This window comes from Theropithecus gelada, chromosome 1 (assembly GCF_003255815.1).
Source record: "Theropithecus gelada isolate Dixy chromosome 1, Tgel_1.0, whole genome shotgun sequence".
Taxonomy (NCBI): domain Eukaryota; kingdom Metazoa; phylum Chordata; class Mammalia; order Primates; family Cercopithecidae; genus Theropithecus; species Theropithecus gelada.
In genome coordinates, this window is record NC_037668.1 from 159660300 (window position 1) to 159687027 (window position 26728).

Consider the following 26728-nt stretch of genomic DNA (forward strand, 5'->3'; position numbering starts at 1 on the left):
TCATTTGGGGCTTGAATCATTGCTCCGTATGTACAAATCCAGGTCACCCTGAGAGGCTGCAACAGAGGCTTCTCCTGCACTCCTCTTATTCCCTTGGAAATGCTGGGCTATAGAAACCCTCAAAAAATAAAGTGGGTTGGCTGATATATTAAGAGACAGACGGCAAAGCAGAAACAATTCCCTGACCCCCACCAGGTTCTCCAAGAGGAAGCTGAAGTGAGCTGAGGACCCCAGTGAGGAAAAGAGGTATCTGAAAACCAGACGTCCAGCTGGGGAAAAGCAGGGCCCAGGCAGCTCCAGCAGCCACGGGGTTGAGGAGGGTTCCTCGCAGTCCTGGCAAGCCAGGCTGGGGCACCTGCTCTGAAATGGAGCTTTCCCCAGCAGGACGTCAGAGTTTGGGTGGCAGCAGCCTGGGCTGCTCGGTGTGGCTGTCTCATAGCCTTTTAGTCACATAGGAGGCTGCTGTGGAAAGGAGGTGACATGCTTGACAGCTGGCAGCAGTCAACCTTCTACATATGTCCCTGCATAAAGTGAGAGGCAGGTGGCAGGGGAGGGGGCACCCACAGGAAGGAGAGTGACTCCACAGAAGGGCATCCAGCCTGCCAGGTACAACCTCCCACTCCCACCCAGGATCCCTGGTACAGCCTCACCCCACCTCCCAATTCCCCTTGGGGATCCAAGCCATGCCAGGCTGTTTGGGCAAGAACCACACCTGTGCGTGCCACCCAGGTATCTGCCTGTGGACAGGGACAAGGAAAAGGCTTTCCAGACAGACAGGACACTCTCCCTGACCTTCAGCTCATGAGGGAGGAATCAGGTGTCCCTTGTTCAGGCTCTGTTCCCTGTACTGAGCAAGTGCCAGGCACATAGTAGACAGTAAAACACCTTTGAGGAGCAACTGAATGAACTAATGAACTGTCCTCCAAAACCACCAGGCTGGGAGCATCCATAGCTCCCTCCTGGACCCGTATCAGTAACTCACAGGTCCCTCCCTCTGCTCTCACCTGAGTCCCTTCAGCTGTCATTTAATCTCCAGTTGCTTGGTCAAGAGTCTGATAAATAAGCCTCTCCCAGTTCTTGGATGGTGATAAAGTGCCTCCTCAGCCTTTTTTGGAAGAAGTAATCCTAAAAATATCTTTCATTACTTCCTTGGCTCTCGCCTTGGCCCATCTCCAAGCCCTTCCTCGGCTTTCCTCTTTGAACCTGAACCTGCGCGTTCCTGGTTGGCTCTGCCGGAGGGAGAGGGCTCTTGAGTGAAGAAGTCTGAGGCGGGGGTGGCATGGGAGTGGCAGACCAGGAGGTGAGAAAGCACTTTTCTGCTTCAGGGGCGTCCAGCCAGGGTAAAGCCTTCCCGCCTGTTTCTGAAACTCTGCTCATTCAGCCGGTCTTATCTTACTGCCACCAACCCACACTCCCTCCTGGCATCCTGGGAGAGCAGTCTCCCCAGCCAGGGGATGGAGAGATGATCTCATGTGGTGGCTCTAGGCTTTACTGTTCCTAAGAACTCCTGGGAGAACTTGTTAGAATGCGGATTCCTGGGTTCCATTCCCCAACATTCTGATTCTAAAAACCTGGAATGAGGTCCAGCCAACTCATTCTTCATAAGCTCCCCAGAGGATGCTGACAGTCCAGGAACGCTGCTCCCGGACCACCTTCCCAAAACACCAAAGGTATTTGGTAGATGGATCCTGCAAGGAGGATGGATCCTGCCCACATCAAGCAGGAGGCAGATGGAGAGGCAGGCTCAGGACCTAGGATCTGGCCACTGAAGGACAGTGAAACCCTCTCCCACCATCCCCCAGCTCTGGGCCCAGAGCAGCAGGAAGCCAGGGGAGGAAGGGGTAGGAAAGTCCCAGAGAAGAAAAGAAATAACACAGCCTGGCCTGGCCCCAGCTTCTTCACTGACAAGAGGTTTCACTTGGTCCCAGGCCCCAAACCAGCAGAGACTGGCTTCCTTGTTAATGAAGAAGTTTGGCTGCTGGATGAAGCGGGGAGAAGGGCAGGTGGTGGCTGACTTCCGGCCTGAGTGAGGATCTGTAAGCCTCTCCAGTCGACCCTCTCATCTCTGCCTCCCTGTCTCAGGAGTCACTCCAGCCCTGAACCTGATAGCCCAGCTCAAGGCTCCTGAGCCTCCCCGAGCAGCAAACACTCCCCCACTGCTTCTTCACCCCATTCAGGGGAGACTCCACCCCATTCCTGTAGCCCTGACCACAGAGACAATCAGTCTCTGTGCAAGCCTGCTGCCTACCCACCCTCACCCCAAAGAAGCTCCCGGGAGTTCCAGACACCCTTGTATTCAGAACCTCAAGTGCAGAGTCCTAGGCTGGGGATTCTGGCTCTGTTGCTAACTAGGTCTGTGATCTGGGGCAGGCGACTGGCATTCCTGAGCCCCAGGATTTTCAGTTATAAAGTGGGGTTCATGATCCCTGCCTCCCTATGAGGATGAATGAGACAAGCCATGTGGAGTCCTCTAGTATAAAACTCTCACTTTGAATATTCACTATGTTTCTACCATAAGCTCAGCTTCGAGAAACAATGAAAAGGAACATCTATCCAGCTCCCTGGTAGTCAAAGAGGTAGGTGGCTTCCGGAAAAAGGTGGCTTCAACCATTGTCCTCCCTCTGCATGGTATCTGGTACTCTCCAGAAGGGGAGTGCTTGATCGATCCAATGCCTGCTCTGTTGAATAGACACTGCCTACTCAGCCTCAGCCAGTGGCCCTCGGACACCCAACTCTCAACCCCCCACAACAGACCCTCCCTCTAACATACCCAAATCATAAGCACCTTTCAAAACCCAGCTCAACCCCAGCCCTCAAGAGCACCTGCAGACTCCAGTGCTCAATGAGTACTCCCCACATCAGGGTCACCCATCAGTGTTCCCTCCCCAACTAGAGCCCACACTCCTCAAGAGCAGAATCACATTCCAAAAAAGTCAAAAGACGCATCACACAAACTGTCTCACATCTGCCCTTTGCTGGGGACCGGGAAGGAGCAGCATCAGGTAGTGTCACAGTGCCCAGCACAGAAATCCAGGGTCAGGGGTGTTCCAGCTGGTGGCCTGCCAGTCTCCATGTTCCCAGTTCTGACTGGCAGGGGCTATGGTGCAAGAGAGAGAGAGCTGGCCACTGAAAGAGCCTTTTTTCTCGTGACCAAATGATAGCCCAAGGACTTGGGGGCACTTTGCAGAACATTTTACTTCTCAGAGCAATTTGAATGTGAAAGGCTGGCAGGGGCCTTCAGAACCATCTTGTCCAACACTCCTGGCTCCATGTTACAGATGAGGAAACAGATGCACCCATAGTCACCTGGGCTGAGAGGCAGAGCTAAAGTCCAGGTTTCTAGCACCCTGATCTTACTTTGAACCCCCTGGGGTTGGGGTTAGGGGGAGGTAGAACAAAGAGCTATGGAATTGACAGAGCCTCCAATGTTCACATGTAATTTAGTCTTCCTCCCTAACCTGTGACATAGGTATTACTGAACGCATTCTAATTTTCCTATTGCAGGAGGAGGCTCAGAGTGGTTATGGCACCTGCCAAAGGTCACACAGCTGGTACATCTGGAGCTCTGCCCCTGGGAGCCAAGCATGCCAAGCTTTATTAGAGACCTGAGCTCTTGGTATTTCACTGGGCTTGAGGGAAAGGGCCTCCTTGCCTCCTAAGTGGGAGTGGGAGTGTAGCCATGGTGGGAGGTAGGAGGGAGCCTCACTTTATAAATTCTTATTCTCATGGCATCCTGAGAGGACTTCCCTCAACATTACACAGCCAGTATAAGTTAGTGGAAGCTTTGGGGGCTCAGCAACATGGAGCTCTTCTGTTTTGGGGTGGTTGCCCCTCTCTGCAGCTCTCTACCTGTATATAAAAGTCCCATAGTGGGGACACCTGTGGTGACCCAGAACTTATTCACTCACTCACTCATTCAACAAATACCTGTTGAGCACCAACCATGTGCTAGGCAGTGTGCTAGACACTGAGGATGCTAAAGTGGATGGGACAGTCTGACAGAGCCAGAGGGGCTGGGGCTCCTAGGGAGGGAACTGGGGTCCACCTTGGCCCTCACCTCTTAGCCACTAACCTACACTATATTCTAGTAGGGGACACAGATGCGCAAACAGAGAAGAGTTGATCATTCACTGTGCTGGTGCCATGACAGCGCTGTTCAGAGGGTCAAGGAGCCCAGGGGAAGGTACCTGTTCCAGGCTGGGGGGCGACAGAAAGAGAAAGTTTGCTAAGTTCAGAAGGCTGTGCAGAAGTCAGCCTGGCAAAGGAGAAGAAAGGGCATTCCAGGAAGCAGGGCAGACAGTATGGGCAAAGGCATGGGGAAACAAACAGCTTGGCACATGAAGCTGTTTGTACACACTTAAGAGAAAGATCAAAAAGGGTGTATACCCAACTGCTAAGGCGGGTTATCTCAGGAAAATGAGATTATTTAGACTGGCTTTTTTATTTGCACATTACTATCTTGTTTGCATTTTTATAGTGGGCAAAAAATTACTTTCATAAGCAGAAAAACATATAACTAATAAGAGTGTTCTGTGCATGATGGAACTTTGAGAAGCATGATGTTTAGAAACAGAAAATTGGAGGGGTTACTCCTGGGAGTGGAGGAGGAAAGCCAGGGAGCCATCACAAGTCCCCGGACCCGGGGAAGCAGCAGGTTGACACCAGCCTCCAGGCGGTGGCCTGGGGTGTTCATTAATTGGGTGATTCCTTTCCTGGGAAGCTGCAGGGCAGACCCAGGGGCCTGGGGGGAGATGTCAGTCAGTTCAAGCTGATGTCTTCTAGCTAAAGCTCCAGGGAGTAAGCAGATTTTTGGGGTTCTGGTTGCCCCCACCCAAGCTAAAACTCTCATGTTCCCTTGGGCAGGAGCCATGCTAGAGTGAGGCTGAGAGGTGGTTCCCACCAGCAGAATCAGGGGGTTCTAATTGGAGTGTCTTTCTTGACCTCTGACTCTTTTTCACCATCTCACTCTCCAGCCTGGACCTGAGCTGGACTGCTAAAGGACAAAATGCCTGAAGCTCTTTGAACAAGGTCATTTGCAAAAAAAAAAAAAAAAAAACACACACACACACACACACACACACACACACACACATCTTAACCTTTCGAATGAGTTTTTGCAGACTTCAGTCATTTTTCTCTAGAAAATTCTCTATCTGTCCTTTGCCAGAGGAGGCAGAAATAACCAGCAAACTGTAACTCAGGTGTGTCATTCAAACACACACACACATTTAGTTTCTTCTCCATTCAGTGTGTTCCATAGGAAGTGGCTGCAATTTGAGGAGTTGGACAACACTGTCCCCAATTCAGAATAACCTCTTCTTCGCTGGTGCTTGGAATTTTGTTTTGGGGTTATCATCTTCGTCCTAAAGCTTGTTTGCTCAGTCTCCCGCCTTTCTTTTCTTTTTCTTTTTCTTTTTCTTTTTCCCTACAATGGATGCGGTGGAATGGTTAGGAGGGGTGATTTCCCAGTCATTTAATGCAGGTTCGTTGGTGCCTATTTTCCTAAGTGGAGGTCACAGGCTGAGATGGTATTATCAGTTCCACTGCTTAATGTAAGCTCAGTAAGGAAATGCAGTGCCTGTGGACAAGATACGGGTTCTGGCCAATGTACGTAACCAATACGTTCTCCTCACCTTGGGGACTGTGGAGAGTCTCCCCCAAAAAAGATTGGAAGAATCCAGTTGTTCGGAGGAAGAGGGGCTTGATTTGGGGCTGAGACAGACACACATGGAGCCAGGCCCCAATGTGACCGTTTCGCTCTTGGCTAGAAAAATGTAGAGCTGCGCTCTCTCCCAGCTCGGGCTGCCTTCTGGAGCCTCCAGAGTTAGGAGCAGCTCCGAGAGACAGGGATGAGGCTTCTACAATGACACTGCTGATAAAGATGATGGGCCTCTGGGACGGGGTAGAAACAGTAGGCAGACACAGGGACGTTTCAGAGAGTATCTGATTTTAAAAGTGATGATGTGGAAAATCATCAATTACCAATCAAAGTCATGTCATGTGTGCCAGAAAACATAGAACACATATTTGGGAGGCAAGTGGGGAAAGAAGGCAGGTTTGTGGGTAAGGCAGGGCACCCCTGACCTAGTTGTGTGCTTGAATCAGTTGAGGAGCTTTGACACAATGCTCACAACCAGGTCCCATCAAGGCACAGTCAACCTGAATTTCTTGGTACAAGGCCTAAGAATCTGTACTTTTAAAAACTCCTCCAGAAGGTTCTGAAATACAACCAAGTTAGATAAACCTAACTGTGGTTAAGATGAAGTTGGGAGCTGGAGGAACAACCACAGGGTTAGGGCAGGAGGGAGAAGGAGCCTAGGTCTGGAAGGGAAGGACTGGAGGGAACAGGCTGGTGGCAGGTAGCTCTGTGCCCATTTCTGGTGGCCTCCTGATGCCGAGAGAGCCAGTGGAGAAAGAACCAGAACCCTTTCACTCTGAGTTGCTTCAGAAGCAAGCTTCCCGTGGCTCAGTCAGCCTCCCCAGGGGCAGAGGCCATTTGGGGAGGAGGAACACCCCCTCTTCCAACCAAAGCCCCGATAAAAGGAACGACTAGGGTTTCCCTTCAGGACCAGCAGGATGGACTAAGAGCAACTTTCTGGGTCCCTCGGGCCCCACATACCACTTGTCATTTCCCATCAATGCCTAAAATGCCTTTGCCAAAAGCTGTGCCTCTCCTGTGAAGCCATGCCATGGCGGGTCAGGGAACTCCAAGTGAAGGAAAAACTGTGACACAGAACCTAGTGCCTCGCTTTTCTTCGGATGTGGCAGTGTGGGGAGGGGAGAATTGCTTTCATATCACAGATAAACTTGGGCATAGTGGAGAGTGGATGCCTCATTCACATGCACTTTTTTAATGTAAGAGACAGGATCAGCTGGGCACAGCGGCTCACTTTGAGAGGCCGAGGGGAGCAGATCTCTTGAGCCCAGGAGTTCGGGATCAGCCCAAACAATATAATGAGACCCTGTATAAAGAAGAAAGAAAGAGAGAAAGAGAGAAAGAGAGAGAGAGAGAAAGAGAGAGAGAGAAGGAAGGAAGGAAGGAAGGAAGGAAGGAAGGAAGGAAGGAAGGAAGGAAGGAAGGAAGGAAGGAAGGAAGGAAGGAAGGAAGGAAGGAAGGGGAAAAGAGAAGAGAAGAAAAGAAAAAAGAAAAGAAAGGCAGCCTTGCTGTGTTGCTCAGGCTGGTCTCAAACTCCCAGCCTCAATTGATCCTCTCACCTCTGCCTCCTGTGTAGCTGGGATTACAGGCATGAGCCACTGTACCCAGCTCACATGCATTTTTGAGGTAATATATGATTCTTCAATGACACATCTCCTGAAACTGTTCCAACCTCTCCTCTCCCTTTTCTTAATTTTGTTATTTTGGGTCTTCTGGTTGCTGCCTTTGGGACTTTCAATATCTTTAAATCTTTCTATCTCTCTACCTATCTACTTTCCTTCCTTCCCTCCTTCCCTCCCTCTCTCCTTCCCTCCCTCCCTCCCTCCCTTCCTTCCTTGTTTCCTTCCTTCCTTCCTTCCTTGCTTCTTTTCTTCCTTCCTTCTTTTCCTTATTTCTTATTATTAATGAATCATCTCTAGATAGTGCCTATCACCCCGCCTCTGGGAGGGATGTGGGAATCTGTATCCTCTGCCCCTCCTCCAGGTTTCTGTGAGCCACAGCGTTACTTTTATATCATCACAGTTTTAAGTCTTCCGCACTTTGTCTATGGGTTGTGTCTAAGAATGAAGCTGCGCCCACTGAGTGCCGCTGAGTTGCACCTTCGCATTCCTGTGGAGACACAGTCACACTCCCCGTTCTTAGAGGAGCCTTGGGGAGAAGTCCAAGAGGTGCAAGGCTGCAGAACCTATCAGGTCCCATTCAGAGATAAACCCAAGTCAACACCTTGTAGAGGCAACACCTCCGTGGAAGGCGGTGCAGTCACAGTGTAACCGGGACTATCAGTCATCTAGTGTAAAGGGCTGGTGGTCAGATCCTTCTGGTTTTGTTAGGGAGGTGGAGGAGGGCATGAAGAAGGCAGAGCCCTATGTACCTGGAGTGGGAATAGTCCATGGGGCTGGGGGCAGGGGTGCCCCAAAGAGCAGTTAGTAGCAGAAACAGGAGACTAGGAGCTAAAAAACTTAGCCCAGCTCGCAGATGTCTCTTGGCTCAGCCCTGTTTACCTTCAGGTGGTCAAGGACAAATAGTATGAGTGCTCTGGGGTGTTGACCATGCCCTTGTAAACACAGCTTCCCTGGACTTAATGAAGATTAGATGTGGGGGTATGATTTTTGGTGGTTAAAAAGAAAAAGAAAAAAAAAAGTCTGGCTTTTTATAAAGCAGACTCTTTCCCATGTCTGCAAGAGTCAGTATGCTGAGGGAAGAAACCTTCACCCAAGTCCATATTGTATGATTTCATGTATATGGATGAAGTCATAGAACAGGCAAAACTAAATCTGGTAGGAAAAAAGAATCAGAACAGTTGTTGCTTGGGGATAGGGCAGGGATTTATTGGGCACGGGGGCGCTTTCTAGAGTCATCCTCATGTTCTGTACCTTGATAAGGATTTGAGTTGCACAGGTGTAGGTGTTTGTCAGAACTCATGTGCGACACATTGGAGAATTGTGCATTTCCTTGTATGTAAAGCTTATCTCCATAGAAAAAAATAACTGTGACAAATATTGAACTTTGCTAATGATATGATGCTGAAGTATTGGCCTAAATGGCTACTAATGTCTGCACTGTGCTTTGAAATACTTCCAAAAATACAAGGGATCTATGGATGGATAGAGGAATGGGTAGTTGGGTAGACATGTGTTCTGCAACACAGAACAAAATGTTAAGGGAGGACTCTAAGTGGCAGGTGTACGATGTTCACCATAGAAGTCTTTCAACTTTTCTGTACGTTTGAAATGTTTCATGATAAAATGTGGAAATAGGAAGAATTAGGGTCCGAGAATCATCCTACCTCCGTAGGACCCTCTCAGCTGCTCTCGCAAGGCCTTGGTTTGTTTGCTTTCGTGGAGCAGAGGCCAGCAGCCACTCTGTAGCTCTCCTCCCTGGCTTCCCTCTCACACTATCCCCTGAGTTCATTTGCTTGGGCAGTCCAAATAACCACTGTAGATGTCACTGGACCGCCAGACATGCGGAAATCTGCATCTCACAGACCCCCCACCATTTCCCTGTTCTGAGGGTCAAAGGGTCCTACTTCCCTGGTAACCACTTGCCCAGCAGGCAATTAGTTCCCCTTCTCTGTATTCGAAGCCAAGAATGATCTTTCCCCCTCCCAGGCATAGACATAAGCAAGGGGTATAGTTCTTACGTGCCTCTTGCTTCATTCTTTCATTGTTTTTCTTTCTGCCTGGGCTTGAAGGCTTTGACCAGTAAGGTTTTACACATTATTCATCCAGCTACCTCTAGGCAAGTCCACTTGAACTGTCTCTACCAGCCCCACCCCCACCCCCTTCACCAGAGGATAAGCATTTTTTTCATGTTTATAGAAACTATCATACACCCTTCAGAAAATTCCACACTATCCAGTCTCTGATCTAATACCCATACCCTGGGAAGTTTTCCTTTGTGTCTAACCTGAATCCTGCATGCTGCTTTTCTATAGAAGCTGAGGGGCCTGGGGCTTGGGGTCTGTGGTTCTTGATGTGCTCATGTCAGGTGTGCAGGGCTGTGTTTGTGTAATTGGTGGGGCAGCAAAATCAGGGGCACTAGGGTCAAACCAACCTTTCTTCCCCACTGGCCCTTTATCCTACACTCCACCCAGGCACCTGGTGTGGCTGGGCTACTCGAGGTGAAAGAGCAAGTCCTCACCTCAGCCCCATCCCAGTCTCCCTGGGCTGAGGACTTGTCTCAGATGACATTTCACCACCCAGAGGACAGCCTGGTGTGGTTCACCTCGGGGTAACTTACCTGCAAGCAGCAGCCCCAGGACACATCTTCTTCTCAAACCCCGACTTCCTCAGACAAATCTAAGCCCACAGACCAATTCACCTTACAGTCTTAGAGTAAGGGCAGGAATTGGAATAGGGACCATGTGTGTGACAACAACAAACTCTCTGCTTGGTCTGGGAGAGGTCGGCATGTCTTTCACATTTACACAAGGAACTGAGACCTCAGTTGGTGAAATGCCTCCCCCAGAGTGAACACAATGCCCTCGTCTCGAAGCCATCCTCAATGTTCACAACTTCCTGAGTGTAAGTCACAAAACATTATTTTTCAGCCTGGCAGTGTATAGAAATAAGAGCACAAGGCTAGAAGTCGGGAAACCTGAGAGCTAACCCAAGCTTGGGCATATCCTAGGTGGGGGTAACTGATCCTCAGTCTCCACATATGCAAAATGGGGATAAATAGCTTCAGATAATGCATGCTAAAGCACTCTATAAACTCTAAGTGCTCTACAAATGCAAGGAACTTTTAAAGCACTATTTTTTCTTAACCTCGATTAGTAGCACAACTTCATCTATCACCTGCTTACTATAAGAGACAGTAAGAGGGGCCTGGAAGTTACTAACCCACAGGGTTCTTTTCTGATCCGAAAGACCTCCAATGCTTGCTTTCTCTTACTCTAAGCAGGAGACAGAGGTGAGCCAAGCAGGAGGACTGAGCCCTCATTCAATGAGGCTTAACTTATGCTGGGGCATTAATTACTAAGCTTCCATTGTTAAAGATGCACATGGCTAGGTGACCCGGATGACCCTATACTAGAATCCAGAGTCTGGGTAGGTCTGACGAGCTAGTGAATCAAAGGTCCTCCAGACCTGCATTTACAGGAAAGGAAGAGTCCCTGTGATCAAATCCCTTGGCGCAGGGAAGGAGAACTCAGGAAATGGGCTTCTATGACCTCTTTCCCCAGTTAGGCCCTTGGGTTCCATTCAGCCCTTAGAGAGGGTGTGGCGGGCAGCGGGGTGGATGTGGTGCAGGACTACAGCAGAAGCAGAAAGAGCTGTTCTCACCAGGGACTTAATGAGACTCAGGGCCCACGTGTGTGTTAAAGACTAAAGTCCCATTATAAAGAGAACCTCAGTATGGTAGATTACAGAGTACGGGAGTTTTTCTCTTCTTGGGGCACTAGTGAGTCTCGAAGTGAGCAGTCCAGGCTGCTGGCATTCTCCGCTTCCTGAGGTCATTCACAGGCCCAGGTTCCTTCCCTCTGTTGCTTTCCCATTTGCCAGGCCATTGTCATCATGCATAGTGAAAGCTGGGTCACCACCTCATCTAGGCTCCAGCTGGCAGGAAGCGGAGAGGGCATACAGGAAGCACGCCCAACAACTCAAGACCCAGACCTGTAAGTGACCGGCCTCGTTCTCCGTTCCAGAGTCCAGTGAGGACTCAGCCACATGGCCACACCTCATTCCAAGGAAGGCTGGGAAGTGGAGTCTCACTTGGCCACCATGTGTCCTACCATAATTCGTCTCTGATGGTGGATAACTAGCAGTCTGCGCCATAGCACCCTCAGGATTGGGACAACACAATGCGATGCAGATTGGAGAGATGCCACAACCCACACTTCTCATGGTACACGATGTGGCAGCTGGTCATAGTGTGCCCTGAGATATGGACCCTCAAGGGTTGGAGCTCCAGGACTTGGCACCAGAGCAAGAGGGCAGAATTCTCAGGAGGGACGCTGTCTCCATGACCCCTGGGCAAGAGACAGTAAGAGCAAGTCTGGAGCAGAAGCGCCTACCCAGAGACACCCCAGAGACTCCCAAGCATAACCACAGCAAACTGTAGCTGAGGAAGGACACGAGCTCTGAGTCAGAGGGAGGGGACACAAGCCAGCAAAATGTGGGTAAGTCACACTCACATGAGCTCACCAGCTGGTGGGGTGTGGCTGCAACTGAAGCACATCTTTGGAACCCTCGGATCTCCAAAGAGCATAACTACAACCACAATAAATTATGGTTACTCTAATTGCCCAGGGGCAGGACCCAGGACGGGTATGTTCAGTCAACAGGTAAGCACTCTTGTTAAAATGCTTAGTATGTTTTGGTCCGCAAAGGAGACAAAACAAGCAAACATCCCAAATCTTATGCTCCAGGAATGAAGCCTCCCATTAGAGCCAAATCCCTGACAACACGTGGTCAAGTATCTAACTGCAGTTACCACCTGAGAGTGCTAGGGGAGTGTGGGTACAGCCAGAGCAAGCGGCAGGCGTCAGGCAGATGTGGCTTGAGTTGAAGTACTTGGGAAGACGAGGCGAGAAGGGAGAGCAATCCAAGCTGGATGAGGAGAGAGCATAGAGAAAGGGCAGTGTTCGTGGGCTGGGCCCTCTGGAGCTGAGAAGTGTTAGACCTTGAGCTAAGTGCTTTTCATGCACTACTTTGTTTAATCTTCACAAAGTCGCTCTGAGGTAGGTGCTGCTACATCTTGCAGATGAGGAGGCCAAGAGCTCAGGGAGGTTTATTAACTCGCCTATAATCACACAGCTTGTTTCTGGAGGGGACAGAGCCAATCTCAGGACATTGGTTGCGGACAGAGCCTGCACTCAGTCTCCTTGCCAGGGCCAGCGGGACTCTCAGAACTTCTCAAGCAAACTTGCTCCTGCCCTTGGCAAACAGCCCCAGATGGTCACATCCCAGGCTGGCGAGCCCCTGCTGCTTCTGAGCTCCCGGCGGCTCAGTGGAGCCGCTCAAGTCCTGCCCGCAAACTTGGCGTCCTGCCTGCCCCATGAAGATGTCTTCAGCAGGAATCACAGCCAACAAATGTCCCAGCAGGACGAGACAAGCTAAATGCTCAAGAGGCTCCCAGGGAACAATGCAGCCCTGTGAGCAGGCCAGGCCAGAGCACAGTCCTGGAGGGCTGACAGGAATTAGCCCCAGCTGACCAAGAACCCACTCGTTCAGTGGCCTGTTTCCTGTACTCTGGGGGTGAAGGTATTTCTTGAGGGCTGGACCCCAGCGCCACTCAGCCAGGCTTTGTCACACCTACCTAGGGCCTGCCTGCTGTGCTGGGAGACCCAGAGAAGTGGCCCCAGCTGAAGTCCCAGCAGGCCAGTCCCTGTTTTCCTCCTCCACCCTCATACTGGGCCCACCTTGCTCAGGGAATCCCATGCACAGTTCACACTTGACCCCAATCCCAGATGGAGAGTGGAGTTTAGGCTGCTCAGGGCACCCAAGTGTGTCCCAGACTAAAGCCCTGGCTTGGATCTAGTCTCCTTCCTAGGATGGACATGCCCTTTCTCTAGGGCTGCAAGCCTATCCTTGACACTACTACCATCTCCACTTTAGCCCTCAGTGATCAGTTCTGGGGAGGGTGCTGGAAAGAGGGAGAGGGTAGAATCAGGGAGCTAAGTACCCTGACCTTGGAAGGTAAAAAACCCCACAGCAATAGGAGGTTTACTTTGCAGAGGGGTGCTGATAAATTTCTGGACTTGTCCCCCAAACACTCATGGTAGACACATGCCCCTCCACTCCCCCTTCTCTCCAGTGTGAACTGGAGCAGCCCCTGCTGCAAGACTCTGTTCTTGCAAAAGCTGCCTACACCTGTGTGTCTGGCTCTAGAGAGTCTGGTTTATTCCTTAGGCAGGAAAGCTCCAGGTGTCTAGAGGGCGAGAGGGCTCAGCTGCATCCAAGGCTAGGCAAAGATCACTGGTCACTAGGGAGCATGTGGAGGTGAGGAGGGAGAAAGAGGAAAGGTGTACTATATACCCAAGTATCCCTCTCTTTTAGAAAAGCATTCTCGGCCGGGCGCGGTGGCTCAAGCCTGTAATCCCAGCACTTTGGGAGGCCGAGACGGGTGGATCACGAGGTCAGGAGATCGAGACCATCCTGGCTAACACGGTGAAACCCCGTCTCTACTAAAAAAAATACAAAAAACTAGCCGGGCGAGGTGGCGGGCGCCTGTAGTCCCAGCTACTCGGGAGGCTGAGGCAGGAGAATGGCGTAAACCCGGGAGGCGGAGCTTGCAGTGAGCTGAGATCCGGCCATTGCACTCCAGCCTGGGCGACAGAGCGAGACTCCGTCTCAAAAAAAAAAAAAAAGAAAAAAGAAAAGCATTCTCACTCCTGTTCAAAATTCACACTGCAGACACCACACACACACACACACACACACACACACACACACATTCACTCACATCCTTTCCACCTGGCACATTCCAAAAGGAGAAGAAGCAGAGGGGGCTGGGGTTCCAGGGCTCAGGTGCAGTGACTGCCACCATGGTTTTGCTCTGCTGGAGAAGCTTGGGAGGGGAGCCTTCTGGAACCCATTCTGCCACTTGGCTGTATCTCTGGGAGATGGTGAGGCAAGACCTGCAAATGGGAGCTCAGCACTACTGGCTCCCTGGGACAAGAGAACAAGGGCCATTCATTGTGCAGTTGAGAAGGGTCTTGCCTAGCTGGGGTGTGGCTGAAGGGCTGATACACTGCGCTCTCAGAGAGATGATGGAGATAAGCAAATGGCCATGCCACCAGTGGTCATTCCTGGGCCCTGTCTTTCCTGGGCCCTGTCTTTGTGCCCAAAGGAAAGGAATTCACCTTACAATTGCACCTCCTTTTTTGCCACTCGGCCCCCTTCGCAGATGAATAAATTGAGCCTGGGAGTTTAATACTTTGCCCCAAGTCTCATGGCTAGCAAATCCCAGAGCCAAGATCTGAGCCTAAAGTTTTCTTTCTTCCAGTACATTCTGATGTCTCACAAGTGCTTGTGATACAGTCCAGGGCTTCAAGGAACCACCCTCACCCAGGCCAATTTCTGGTTCGAGCAGAATCCTTTCCTCCTTCTAGAAGCTGCAGGACCCGCCCGCCTAGGAGTTGTATCCCCCTGCGCTCCCAAGCCTGACGCTGCAGACCTGCTTCCCCTACACCTCCAACCCCGACCCTAAACTACTCCTTTAACAAAGTCAACCGAGTTCAGACGGGCAGAACAGTCCCTCTGCAGCGGCAGCCAGCACATGCCCACCTCGGAGCACAGGGTGTGTCTGGGTAATGACCAAATGGGGAGTGGGAGGAGGTCCCCACATGACTTCTTGACCTCTTTGTGGAGAGAGGGCTTGGTTTGTGCTCCAGAGCCAGGGCAGAGGGATAGGCTGGGGTCCTGAGGCAGACACCGACCTGAGCCATCTCCTCAGCTCTGCCATTATCTCTCTCGGTGACTTTGGGCAGGTCCCTGGCCCTTTCTGGAGCCTCAGGTATCTCATATGTAAAATGAGGGAGGTGAACCAGATGGACCGTAAGGCCCCTTCCTTGTCTCCCGTTCTATGGTTTGTGACACATCCTTTCCTCTGGCCTCAGATGTGCAGAGATCATGATCAATGCTGACCTGACTGTTTCCAGACAAGAACTGTCCAGACCCTTGCCACCTCAGAGTCCACCCTAAGGTTCCTCCTAACATACTGTCCCCTAGCTCTGTTGTTGTGTGTATTCTAGAAGCCTCCTCTGCCTGCTCCTGCCAGGGTCTTGATCTTCCAAGGACTGGTTCTCACTGGGTCTTGCCTGCCCAGTGCCTAGCACAGTGCTGGGTACATGCTAGGAGTTCCCTGTGTTGAAAGACCAAGCACTGGTTGGCATCACCCTGCTCGCCTTGCCTTCCATGTCTCCTGACCAGCCTAAGATACTCACAGCTGCAGGACTTGAGCCCCTGGGCTTCCTAGGGGAGAGAAGTGAGGATTCGCCTCTTCTTGGGTACCTCTGCAGTCCCACCAGTTCTCAAGCACTCATGAAACTGGCAGCCATGCGGGGCCAGGTCAGATCCTGCCACTGCAGGGCAGGGTGGTGAAGACTTTGCTGTCTTCAGCCTTAAGGTGTTTGCTTAAGTCACTGGGCTGGTCTGCCCAAAACATGTTCCTGCCCACACCCTTGGCACCCACACAGGGCACACGTGCAAGAAGCCAGCAGGTGCAGATAAGACCAGAGCCCCAAGGATGGACAGAGGTGGCAGAATTCGTCTCCTTTTTGCAGGTCTAGCCTGAGTTTGCTCATCTGAAAACCAGCTGTTTCTTAGCAAGGTCAGCTCAAAGGTGAGATGCGTCAGGAGAGAACCTTAGGAATACATTGGCTTTATCTGCATAACTCAGTGTTATGTGTGACTGTTCAGCGTGACTGTGTGTGTGTGTGGTCGCAAGCTCTGGATCACAGGGGAACACAGGGATGGGTTTTAAGGCAGAGAATCTTGGATGCTTTCAGAGGTCAAAAAGGACTTGGGAAGAAGCTGGAAAACCCTTCTAGAAACAGCACTTCCGGGGCAGCCGCCATCCTACTTCTTCCTGGGAGTCTTCCCCGGCCTGGAGTCTACAGTTCAGGTGTCCAAGCTGCAGCTGTGACCGACCTTCCTGTCCTCCTCTTGCCGGAAGTCTTCCCAGCTCCTTCTCTGTTCCCTGGAGGGCTGATCTGGGCGCCTCTCCCCTGTACTCCCATAGCACCCTATGTTCCATGTTACAGTGGTCTCTTCACCTTCCTGTCTTCCTCACCAGATTGTGAGATCTTTTCAGGACAGGGATTGTGTCTGATTTATTTCATTTTTCCCAGTATAGGATCTTGGCACTCGATAAGAGGTTACCAGTGAATGAATGAATGAATGAATGAATGAATGAATGAATGAATGCAGCATCCCACCCCAGGGCTGGGGGCGAAGTAGGTTGCTTTCAAAGGATTCTCTATACTGCTCCAGAGAGAGGCATAGGGTTGCTTTTCATCGCTTTCATCATGAAACACAGATGATTTAACAAAACTCCAGGCTGAGCTGCTATGGCTGTTAATGTGTCCTTGGCTCCTTTCTCTTTGTTTCTGAGTCTTTGTCTCCCTCACCTTTTCTCTGTGTTTCTATTCCTATCACCTGTCTCTCCATATCTTTGTGTTCCCTCCACCAACCCTAAATTTGTCCACACTTTAATTCTACCCAAGATACCCCCAAGATGCATTTTCAGCCATCAGGGGCACTCTCCCTCTTGTCTTCTGCTTCCCTAGCCTCTGGTCTGCTTTCCTTCTTCCTGGACCTCCCACCAATGACCAGTCCCCAGATTCTGAGGCCCCTGTCCATCTTCCTTGGTGACTTCAGAGGAATCTCTGGGCTCATCTATCCCTACTGTCCCTATGATGCAAGGGCTACCTGCTCAGAATTTTGCTGAGACAGTAGAAAAGTTTTGAGGAGAACAGACAACAAGTTTCCAACTCCAGCACATGTCCCAGAGGCCCCAGACATCTTCATCCAGGTTACCTTAGGAGTTATACCTGCAAGGGAGCCTGATGGTATCTAAAAGGTATGGTCTTGAATAGGATCTCATCCTTAGCTTCGCAGGCTCAAAGGTTAAGATGATATCATAGACTAAGCAGAGGATTTGAAGCCATTTTAGCCAAGTTAGATTCCTGTCTCTTGCATCCAAATCTTTGTGACCTTGGACAAGGTATTTCACTTCAGTCAACTCAGTTTACTCATCAAAAAATGACAGTAACATACCTATATGTTTGGTATAAGAATTAAACCAAATAACCTGTGTGAAAACCAAGTGTTACTATGGAAAGTAGGTCAGACTCAGGAGATACTAACTCACATTAATGAAACTCACACTGGACCAATGGGTAGCCCAGAGTGTCCATGGGTCATTTAAAAGAGAAGCATGCCTGCAAAAGCAGCCCTAGATGCTCCAGCCAGCTGGGCAGTGCATTCTCTGCCCTAAAGGACGAACAACCAGAAGATTCCCTGGTGGACATGGTGTCTCAGCAAGGGGACTTAGTTGTTTGATCTTGATGGCCACTGTCACCTGGCTACAGGAAGAACCTAATGACTCATCTGCTTTCTAGGAATTTGCTGGCCAAAGTTTAGAACAGGTCAGGCTACCCATGACACTGGACAATACTGAAGATGCATGGACAAATTCTCGCCCTCTGGCTCTGCTTTGTTTAAAGACTCTATCGTACAATTGTTCATTCATTCTACAAATCTATATTGAGCTCCTCCTAAGTGCCGGGCACTGGGCTAGATGGGTAGGGATACAAAAAAGGCATTGCCCCCTTGCCCTCCTCAGGGAGCTCACAGTGTTTGCAGAAAGACTGACAATTCCGTACATAATTACCATTAATTGTGGTCAGTATTATGAGAGTGAAGCAGAGGAAGCCAGAGGAACGAATGTGCAACCTGTCAGCTAAGTCCACATAGGGGTCTGGGGAAGGGCTCCCCGAGGCAGTGTCCATGCACACATCCTTCCCTCAGCCGGGTGTCAGGGCACACTTGGGTCACTTGAATTCTGGCTCTCTTCAGCCAGTTGTCTGGCTACACCCTGACAACTCTGAGTGACCCCGGGTGTTTCCCTAGTCCCCACAAGTAATACATCTACAAACTATCCCTTGGGTTGGGCTTGCAGACAATTCACTCTTTCATTCATTTAGCAAATATTTATTGAGTCCCTATTATGTACTGAAGCTAGCGCATTTCACCATGGGGAACTTTCACCCCAACTTCCAGAGGTGCCTTACTGAAGCCCCTTGCACAGATTCCAGCCCACTTCAGAGCCTCTGGTTTCTTTTGGAGAGATGGGAGGACAATTGAGATGAGGACAGTGCAGCCTTTGATGTCTCAAAGAACGGGCACCTGGTGTCAGGAAGGGACTCTCCCTCCCAGGAATTAAATCAAGAAACACCTCCACTCACCCTCCCAGCCCCTGTCCAGAATTGCTTTCTGAGGTCCTTCCACAGCACTCAATGGGCCTGGGATGGGCAGCTCTGCTGGCAGCAGCCGGAGCAGTGCCATGACCCAGGGAGACATTAATTCCTGGAAGCAACAGAGGGCTGTGATTGGAGACTTGCTAGCCTTCAGGTCGCCTCTCATAGAATTGTTCTAAGTCCAGTTTCTTGAGCTCTTTTATCAGATCCTAAACCCCTGTGTTCTCTTTGCACACTACCTGGAGGGCCAGGAATAATTTCCCCCATTGCACTGTTGGATAAACCAAGGCACAGAACTCACAAGCGACTTAAGACTGGGGACAGAACTGGGAACCAGGTCTCCATCACAACTCAAAACCACATAAAGGCTCCCAGGGCCTCCCAGACATGGTTCTTCCCCTTCCCCAGGGGTGTTCAGGGGACTACTGTCTTCCCACCCCCTAGATCTCCAATCTTCAAAGCAAGCAGCCCCAAGAGCACACCCCTCGGGTGGCCTCAATAGCTCCCATTGTCCAAGAGGCTATTTGGCCTGACCCCTAGCCCCATAAGCAGCAGGACAGCAAGCTGAGAGGAGCTTGTCCTGCCTTGTCCCCTCCTCTGCCTCATCCCCCTCCTTCCAGGCTGCCTTGGGGGAGCCTGTGGGGCAGGAGCCCCGCTGAATGTGACCTATTGTCTTCGGGGTGGATTTAGGAAGTGCCAAGCTCCCATCAAACAGCCCTGCTCCCCAGGTAAAACAAAAAAAGGGCTGTTCATTTGGGACCTTTTCCCCCTTATCTCCTTTTCCTATCTCCTCAGGCTTAGCTATGGTGTAGTGTTCAAAACCACTTCCCCTCTGAGCCAATCAGAAGCCGGGGCTCACCCAGTGGCCCTGAGGAAAAGTTATTTATAAACGCCTCCCTGGATTATTTGAGCAGAGCCCTTTCACACACCTCAGGAACACCTTTCGGCTGCCCGCTCCCCAGACACACCTGCAGCCCTGCCCAGCCGCCGGCTTTGCTCACCCACCGGTAAGCCCCACCCAGCCCAGCCCACCCCACTGGGCTGGGGTCATCCTGCAAGAGGGCGGGCACCAGGGGTACCGAGAGGAGGGATGAGAGGAGGGATGACAGGAACCAACTGCCAACCTGAGCACAAGTAGGAAGGACACTGTGGCCCCTGGAGTCTGAGAGCAGCCTCCCAGCCCTTCCCCTCTGAGACGCCCTTTGGGTCTTCAGGTCCATGTAAGGACCTGGGTTGCAAGGCTGGGCTTGGCTGAGGGAGCAAGTAGGGTGAAGGTATGGTGGAGGAGGCCGCCAGACCCCAAAACAGAGCGAGGCAAGGCCTCCTAGGGAAACGAAAATGTTAGACCTTCCTCTGCACCAGCCTTTGAAGCTGTGGACTGCTCCTCTCCCTTTCTTTTCAAGTCTTGGAGGCAAAAGCTCTTAATGCTTGACTCACCAGCCTACTCTGTACGGCTGTCTCCCCTCCTTCTACCCCCCAGACATCATCTTTCACTCATTTACTTCTCCACCAGCTCAGGGAACTTAGCATGGACTACACAGAATCCCATGTATCTTCATTAGTCCTGAGAAGTTGGAAGAGGTGGAGGGGGAGGAAACCGAGGACTGGGAGAGGGTGAGCAAGGGACCAGCTCCATCAGGCAGGTGGGTGGGTGGTAGCTGGACCTGGGATGCCCGACTCCCTGGTGAATGCTTCAACACAGAAGGGCTTGGGCCAGGACGGTGGATGGGCCGCCAGCTCCCCAGGCTCTCAGCCTCCAAACCCCTCATACTGCAGCTCCAAGGGGTTCCAAGCCACTCTCAGGCAGTGCCCTCATTCATCAAAACTAGCCCAGAGGGTCCCCAGCTGAGACCTAGGAAAGCTTTGATTATTCCAGCATCAACTGCCCCTTACACTTGACCCCAAGGGTCTGAGCACCAAAAGAAGACCTTGGAGTGACACAGCTCCCCAAGTGGGCAGACTGAGAGAGGACTTTCCCCCTGAGTGACTTCACTCATGCAGATTACCCTCTCTCGGAGCCCCACGGTCCTCCCCCACCTCCCTCATCCTGGCCCTGGCATTCAGAACCCGGCAAGACCCTGCATGGGCCGCATGGAGACCAGCATGGCCCAGCAGCACCTCCACTGCAAGCATGGCCTTCCCAGGCACTTTCCAGAGCTAGCCACCCACTCTGAGTCTCATTTGTATAAACCCTGGGGCAGAGACGGATGCCTCTTTATCTTTCAATGCCCAGAGTCTTCCGGAGATTGGCATATACCCAGTATTCAAGAGTGCCTCTTAAACCGTACTAAACAGCCACCGTGAACTGGCTGGGGGAATTGAGGACCAGCTCAACACTGACCAAGCTTTGCGGGCTGCGGGGTCACTACTTGGAAGATGGAAGGGGCAGAGCCACCCCTTCAAGGGGAGTTGATCTTTACTGGATGCCTCTCCGGGCTTTCGCCTGGATTTCTGGGACCAGAGCAGCTGGGCCTTTCCCTGGTCTCCTTGCCCAGGCCCTGCTTCCAAGTGAAAGCAGCCCCAGTCTCCTTAAAGACTTCTAGGAATTTAACCTCAAGTGCCCATTCCAGGGAGCCCATGACCTTGTCAGTCTTGCTGTTAGGAAGTGATTCTCAAAGTCTAGCCTTGATCCCTCTTTCTGAAGCCTATTTCCTCAGCCCAGCACCCATCCCTAGCAGGGAAAGTGCAGAGGGAGGGAGAGTCCGCCTGGAGATAAAGAGTGGGGATTTAGGGGTTAGTATCAGTGAATCTCTACTCTACACGGGATGCGGTCTCTATGACACCTTAGGGACATCTCATCCTCCCCTACACTGAGAAGGAAATTAGGCTGGGTGAGGAGCGGGGAGAGATTTGCCCTGGAAACACAGGGACAATAGAAGGAAAAGGAGTGTTTAAAAATGCCTTGGGGGACTGGGTGCAGTGGCTCAGCCTGTAATCTCAGCACTTTGGGAGGCTAAAGATGGCAGATCTCTTGAGGTCAGGAGTTCGAGACCAGCCTGGCCAACATGGCGAAACCCTGTCTCTACTAAAAATACAAAAAAAAAAAAAAAAATTAGCTGGGTGTCATGGTACACACCTGTAATCCCAGCTCCCAGAAAGGCTGAAGCAGGAAATCGCTTGAACCCAGAAGGCAGAGGTTGTGGTGAGCCAAGATCGTGCCACTGCACTCCAGTCTGGGTGACAAAGGGAGATTGCGTCTCCAAAAAAAAAAAAAAAAGCCTGAGGGGTGCAGAGGCCTCTACATCCTTCCTCCTCCTGCCAGGGATGTGGTCTCCCACTGAGACCCCAGCCAGTTTGTCTGTCCCCCTCACATTCATACCTGGGTCACTCAGAGGCTGCTCTTGCCCTGTGGCCCCCACCCTGGATGAGGCAGGGAGGCAACCAGCAGCTAGAGCAAAGGGGAAACCTCAAGGTGACTTTTCCTCTTCCCAGAACACAGCAACCAGCTGGCTAGGAACCAGTGATAAGGACGCCAGGGTAGGTTGGCCAAGCCGGGGCTGTTCCTGTACCTGGCACACATGCGTCAAAAACCCCCTCCCCGACATGCACATACCCGGCAGGACTGAGGGAGGAAGTCAGCCTGGGCCACAGTGACAGCATCGCCTCCAGATCCGACCAAAACCCACAAATAGGCCCCTCATCGTCCTGCTCCCCCGATGTTCTACCCTTTTCTGACAAGATTTTCTGCTGTTCCTCTCAAGTCCTGGGAAAATTTGGAGGAGTTAGGTCATGGGGCAGCGAGTACAGGGGCAGATGGAAAAGGGAAAGCCAAAAAAAGGCAGAGTGCCCACTAGAGATGGCAGAGCAGGAAAGAGGCTCCTCTGGAATCATGGCAGTAATGATAATAGTCGGAGTTTATTGCATGCTTCCCACGGCCATGTGCCGTTCCGAGCCTTTCGGTGCATCCACTCAGGCACTGTCTCTGCCTGAGCCCATCTCTGCCGCAGCCCATCTCTGCCTACAATATTTGGATGGTGTTGACAGAGACCTGGTCAGAAATGTGACTGGGAGGAGGTACCAGGGGTTTCTTTGGCATGAGCTCATTGGAGGAGAAATCCTGGAGAAACCCAGGAGGGGATCTGCTCCAGCCTGTGTCCCCCTCCCCACACAGGGTCTATTTTCTCTTTGCTTCCCCTCTCCCAGCTCCTCCACCTCACAGGACCCCTGCATCCCCTCTGCTCCAGATTTGACCCACTCTCCTGCCGGGGCATAGGAATGGTCCATGCACCCACATCTCCTGCCCTCTGCTCTCCCCGGCTCACCCCCTACTCCCCTTAAACCTCACAGCCCCTCCTCTAAGTCCCTCTAGCTCTCTGGGACCTGCCCCCCTTCCCTGCACAGTGGAGGAGGGGCAGGGTCACCCTTTTGTTTCTCAGTATTATCACATAGCACCTGCTATTTATCCCTGGCCCGGTGGGGGGATGGGAGGCTGTGGAGGGGTGGTGGGGGCAGGGCTCGTAGATACACACCTCTGGCAATAGGGCACTTGACTTTTTTTTCCAGCGATGCTGACATCACCTAGCAGGGCTGTTTGTTTGTTTAACTGGGGATCAGATTGTTATGTTCCCTATACCTGGCTCTCTTTCTTGCTCCCTCTTCCACTTTCCCGCCCCTAACCTAGCATTGTGAGACACCCTTTCTGAGGATTCCCTGGAACCCCCGTCCCTGCTAGTTCTCTGAGACCCCTCCTCCCCACCATGCCACTCACCCTTTTCCGCCACTCCCATCCCTCTTCCCTCCACCTCTTGTCCTCACTTGAAGGGCTGGCTGGGGATGAAGTAACCTTGCCTTCTACGTCCCACCCCACCTCAACTCCTTTCTTGGAATTAGGAAGTACGTTGAGGGCACCTCCTCACCAGGAGCTGGGGCAGTTACTGTGGCTGCAGATTTGCAACTCTGGCCATCATAGTCCTGGGAAACCAAGGCCAGGAGGGAACCAGAGCCCTCAAGAGGAGTAACAGAACCCAGAGGTCCTGTCCCATCAGCTGGGGTGGCAAGGTCGCCAGGGTGGTTAGAAAGGGGCATTCTGGGTGCCACTCAGGGGAAAACATTGTCCTGGGATCAGCTTTGTCCCTGGAAGTTCTGAAGCCCCTTCCAATAGGAATATCAGAGTTGGAACCAAGTGCAGTTTCTTTATCTGCAAAATGAGACAATTGGACGAATGTGGTCCTCAAGTTCTCTTCTACACAAAACTTTCTGACTCTGACTGGCTGCTGGGTTCTCCTCTTTATGCAAACTCAGAATTATGAAAGCTCCCAGAGCCTTCTCCCCTTCAGCATCCTATTTCTGGGATGGGCAGAGGGCATGGGAAAGAGACAGATTTGGTATTCCAGTAACGCAGAGGAGGCTTTTCCTCTATGAGCCTGTGTCAGAGGGGACTCCCTAGCATCTGGCGCCCCATCTGTCTGTGAGCCTGCCCAGAGGGGCAGGACTGGTCCTGAGTCACCTACCTGTTGCTCTCTGAAGGACTTCCGCCACCCCTGCCGCTTTCCTCCCAAAGGAAAAATGGCCAAAGCCAACACTAGTGTACAGGCTGGAGGGGTGCACGTGGAGATCCTGGGAGAAAGAGAAATCCTTCAGGGTTTCTTCAAGGTGGTCAGGAAAGGCTTCATAGGCAAGAAGGAGGAGGGAAAAGTGTTGGAGAGGAAGGAGAGGGAAGGAGGAGGAACTTCAACAGGTCTTAAGGATGGGCAAGTCTAGAAAGGCAGAAATGAGTCAGGGCAGCTCAGGTAAGGAGGAAAGTGGGAACAGACACCCAGGCTTGTTTGGCGGGTGCAGAACAGACCAGCCCAGATGGTGTGGAGGGACCCGGCCAACAGATTTCCCGAATCCACCAATACGAGGCCAGAGGATAAAAAAACAAAAATGCCAAAATAAGGAGTTTGGGTCTCATCCTCCTGGAAATGAGGGAGATAGAGGTTTCGGAGCAGGGAGTTTAGGCTGGGTTGAAGGGGCATGGCTGGAGACCAGCAAATCAATTTTGCAATAGTCCAGGTGTGAGATAAGACTTGAAGATGGAGGTGATGGGACGGGGTGGGTGGAGGCATGGAGGTAATGGACAGGACAGAAGGACAAGAAGGAAGGAAGGGAGGGAGGGAGGAAGGAGGGAAATAACAACAGGATTTGATGAACAACTGAATGGAGGCTGAGGGGGAGGGAGAGGACAGGAACAAGGAAGGGGGTGGGCTGGGTGGCAGGAAGAAAGGTACCACTGAGGAAGTGGGGAAATCGCGGGGAGGAGAGCTGGGATAGTAGGGTTCAGCGGAATCAGATGCTAATAACTCCCTTCCCCGCAAACACACTACTGCAAGTTAGAGCCTTTGAAAGCAGCCTAGGAAGATGCTTCAGGGATCGCTGTCTGTTGGTTGGTGTGGAAGCAAGATCTCCCATCACCTCCTCTTCCAAAGGGCTCTTCTTTTCATTCAGCCCCCCTTGAAATTTTTGCCTTTTTTTTTTTTTTTTTTTTTTTTTGCAGGTGGTCTGTTTAGTGGCCTGGGCTAGACTCCCCAAACCATAAGTCTTTTTCTGAAGCAAGGTCTGGAGCTCCGGTTCCTATGGGGGGAGGTCATGCTCCCCACTCGTTGTGCCCCCCAGGCAAACCACCTGGACAACCAGACCCATGCAGACTCTGGAGCAGGTGGAGAGGAAGAGCCAGACCACCCCGCCTTATGGGCCGGTGAAGGGCCGGAAGCCTCTGAATAGTCTCTGCTAGGAGGTAGAAAGCACCCTCCCATCTTAATCATAGTAATCATCGCCACTACCATTTACTGGGTGCCTATAAAAGGCCAGCCTCCTCATACACATGATCTCACTTAATCCTCATAGCAACTGCCTGCGACTGTTATTATCCCCATTTACAGATGAAGAAACTGAATCTTTGAACCCAGGTCATCTGGCTCTCAAACTTGTGCTGTTTTCCTTAAGCCACCCTGTCTCTAATTTCTCCCACTAAAATGTCTCACATGCCATTGCCCTTACTCATTTCTGTCCATGTCTCCTCCAAAACACCATTTATCAATTCACTCAACAAGCATTTGTTGAGTACACTAAGGGCCAGGCGAGGGGCTGGGCACAGGCACTGGGGGTAGGTTCATTCTCCCACCTCCCCTTCTGCTGGGTATCACCTGTGGGGTCTTGCTGGGCATCCCACCCTCACTTGTAGTTCACAGTGGACCTCGGGACCCCAAGACCAAATGAATAGAATGCACCAGCCCAGCCTTCACCAACGAGCACAATCTTATTCATAATAGAAACTCACATTTGCATCACACTTTACATTTTACACAACCCTTTCTTATCCATTAACTCATTTGATCTTCACAACAACCCTGTGAGATATGTCTGTTACCCCCACTTTACGGATACAGAATCTGAGGTTCAAAAAATAATGTTGCCCATTCTACCTCCTCAATAAAAGCAGGACTAACCCAGGCTCCTGGACCCTTCCACAAAAAGCGTTAGGCAACCTGCTCCCCTCTGACAACCTCCCCTCTCACTCAGGCTCTCCTCTGGAAAGTTGGGGGTATCTCCAGCCCCCATGTAGTTACTCATTTTCAACCCCATCTCAAATCTTTTGCCAAACTGGCCACAGCCACCCCACAATCCCCACCTCCCAGATACAAATCCTCACTCTAAGCCTGCCCCATCTCTTTCTTCTCTGTCCTTTCTCTGTGGTCCTCTGAGCGACTTCTCCCAGCTCTGGGAGGTAGAGGGGAGGTGGGAGGCCCAGTAATTGGAAGAGGGAGGGGGAAAGGTTCCTACAGGGAACTCCTCAGGGGCCCTGGCACTCAGCTCTGCCCAACTCAGCTCCTGGAACGTCGGCGAGGTTGCGCAAACGTGAGGAGGAGAGGAGCGGCAGTACAAAAGGGTGGGGGAAAGGTTAGGCACAGGAAGCCGTGGGAGAGAGCCGGCAGGTGGACCATCCTGGTTTCCCCACACACACCATTGTCCCCCTGGGAAACCTGTTGGTGAAGTTCTAGGTGTCTTATCCAAGAAGGGTCCTCCTGAGGTCATCTCAGCTATCCCCTTGCCTCCAGGCAAGTTGTTTTCTGTTTCTTCCAGACTGACTGGTTGAATGGTAGGAACCTTTCTGCCAGGGAAACTGAGGTCTGGGGAGGGAGTATGGCTTGTGGGGACACCAGAGGTCAGGG

The 26728-nt window shown here is 51.5% G+C and overlaps 1 protein-coding gene and 1 long non-coding RNA gene across 2 annotated transcripts in view; one reads left to right on the plus strand and one right to left on the minus strand.

The window, feature by feature from the left end:
• The window catches only part of LOC112609749, a 42349-nt gene that overhangs the window by 14548 nt on the left and 1073 nt on the right, over positions 1–26728 (minus strand). The gene's annotated exons all lie outside the window — the stretch shown is intronic.
• Positions 19493–26728, plus strand: part of SLC26A9 (solute carrier family 26 member 9) — a 30379-nt gene continuing 23143 nt past the window's right edge. The window contains exon 1 of the mRNA XM_025362773.1: positions 19493–19585. The gene's annotated coding sequence lies outside the window, so the exon portion shown is untranslated. The remainder of the gene's footprint in view (positions 19586–26728) is intronic.